Genomic DNA, 2,981 nt, shown 5'->3' on the forward strand with positions numbered 1-2,981 from the left:
CAGTGTGGACCTGTTGGGCTGAAGGGCCTGTTTCCACACTGCAGGGAATCTAATCTAAATGATCTGAATTTCCTCACTGATAATTGGCAATACCGAATATTAGGATATTGTGTTACTGCACTGGAATAGAAGTCTCACTATTCCCAGAGCTGTCATAGAAGTTAAAAAATTTAAATCCTACATTTACCTGATTTTTAGACTCAAGTTGACAGAATGCCTGGTTTCCACATTTAAAACTAATTACTATTTACACACTGATATATATATATAATTAATTAGGTTTAGCTACAGGTGAACAATTATGAACCATTGACATATAATTCTATAGTTAAAACTCAAGCGTCATTCTAAAACTCCCCCTGCACCCACAGGTAGGGGGAGAAGAAAAGAAGTGATGTGATGGGTGGAGGGAAAGACTGGGAAAGTACACCAATAGTTCCTGACCACAAGATTCACTGAGGTGATCCTTTTGGCTTGTCAGGGCTTACTGCTCCTTGCGTACTGCTCCAGCGACTTCCACTTGCAGGAGGTGGAGGGCCAATACATCAAAACGTGTCTAGATTCAAACTATTGGTTAACAACTTATGGCAATTGATGAGAGAAGTAAATTTCAGAGGAAGAGACAGTTCCTTCCTTCTCAGAGCTCCGATGATTTCTGAACTAAATATCCACACCCACAACGGGCTCAGCTACCTGGGAGCCAATCACATAGTTGTTGGTAGGCAGAAGATAGTTGTCATCAGCAACTGGTCACCACTCCACAGTCCAATCAGCTACTTGTTGCCGGCCAAGTCTACCTCCTTCCACATGTCCTAGCTACTTGTCATCTGTAGTAATCTCCCTCACTACTTGGACAGACAGTAGTGTAAATGAGTGTGAGGCAAACGCTCCCACAACTTTTGTTTTGAAAACAGTCCTTTTCTCATTTCAATCCATAATCAAAAATACAAAGAAGTAAAAAGATGTGCTCTTTACAAGATGAGGTCATAAGAGCCTGCATTATAGTGGGAGTTGATCAACGAAGCTTTATTTGAATTCTTGCAGTCCAAAGAGGACCATATCTTGGCCAAATCAGTGCAGTGCAAGGCATGGTAAATATCGCAAGCAAAACAGATTTTATTCAAGGAGACAGGGAGGCTTCCTGGGGCCAGACCATCGATATAGACTTCATCCAATTCATCAATCACAGGGCAGTTAATGTGCCAGGAAGAAAACAGAACCAGTGGGAAGAGGGTGCAGTCAGTGCAGCCATTTCTTCATGTCCATGTTGTAGCAGGAAAATGCTTCGTTATCACTACATCCATCCAACTATTCATGCTGAGAGCCATGCACACCATAGAGAAATCATTTCAAGATGGTTTGCAGAGCAGCTGAAGACTTCCATCTGCAGGATAAAATATATAAAACGAGACCACATGAATCTACAACTATCCCAGAAGTAGATGACACTGAAAAAAAAAACATGCATTCTTCTTAGGGGAAGTTATAGATGCACTGGAGTATTTTTGGTTTCCTGATTAACAACAGGAATATGAATTTTTAACTGGTCATAGTTAAGTGTCCATTCTTTCTGAGACCATGGTTGTGACATGAATTCCTCTTGCCATCATTCATTCTACTTCACGGAATCAGACAATCCCTACAGTGTGGAAGCAGGCCATTCAGCCCATCATGTCAACACCATTAAAAGCAGCCCTCCTACCCTATCCCCTTAACTTCATATTTCCCATGGCTAATCCACCTAACCTACACATCCCTAGATGCCATGGGCAATTTAGCATGGCCAATCTACCTAACCTGCACAGCTTTGGACTGCTTCTGGTGCAAGGCATATCCCACTGAAGGCACAAGGGCAGATGTTTGCTTTATATCCATAGTATGGGAGGGAGATCATTGACTCCGTGTATATCATACCTAACCAGCGTTGTTCTCATTAAGCAGAGAAGCCTGCATGCTTTTGAATCTTCTTTATCCACTCACTACAGAGGAATTTCAAAGTTGACTCAATATTCCAGACCTAGGATCACAGGAGTCCAGTGCAGACTTTGCACTTCACTTTGACAAGAAACTGGCTGTAGATCCAGAGTTTTGATTTGCTTGATGAAGGCAGAGGAGATGATGTCCATGATAACACTGATGACTCTTTGAAGAGGATCAACATATCGTTGATCACTGCCTGGGCACTGCAGAAGTTCTGTTTAAGAGAACAGGGCTTCTCATAAAAGAAACTAATGGAAGCACACTTTGCTGGCAAATATTTGAGAAAGAGGATTGCTCTTGTTAATAATAAAGTATTGACGCTGTGCAGAAATCTTTGAGTCTCACTGAGGAAAGTGCTGCTGGATAAGCCACTAAAGCACAATGGCAGGGATTGAAGGAATAAATAGATTGCAGTAAAGGGCGACCCCCGTATCCATGGATCCTGTTACCGTGGTTTCAGTTACCCGCGGTTTACCGTGGCCCGAACACATTATAGGGAACATTCCAGAACCAGGGAACCGGAGGCAGCTGGGAAGGTAAATTTCCCATTTAAATGAATGGGTCTGCTCCTATCCGTGGTTTCGGGCTTTCGCGGTAGATCTTGGAATGTATCCCCCACGGGTACAGGGGGACTACTCTACCATCTCACATGTGAAGATTTGACTCAGCTCTGCAGAGTGTAAAATTATAAACTGCTACTGCTCCTGTACAATCTCAATATAACACGAAGTACAAGAGATTCAAAAACTACAGCAAGTAACTTTTCAATATGATTGTATAACATGGTGCTGCTTCATGGCTCAGTTGGACAAATCAAAGGCATTCTGTACCATGAGTATTCTGAACAAATTTGCATGGATTATTTACCAACCAGTGCGGTGTGATTACGTAGCGAGAAATTGAAGGGGGTGGTGCAAAAGGTTTTCTGCAGAATAACAGCATTTTTTTAAATAATGTTGCCTGCAATATGTACAAGGGAAGCATGACCTCATAGAAGATAG

The sequence above is a fragment of the Chiloscyllium plagiosum genome, unplaced genomic scaffold, assembly GCF_037043375.1.
Source record: "Chiloscyllium plagiosum isolate Xiang-an unplaced genomic scaffold, Cpla_swu_hap1 HiC_scaffold_18, whole genome shotgun sequence".
In the NCBI taxonomy this organism is placed as follows: domain Eukaryota; kingdom Metazoa; phylum Chordata; class Chondrichthyes; order Orectolobiformes; family Hemiscylliidae; genus Chiloscyllium; species Chiloscyllium plagiosum.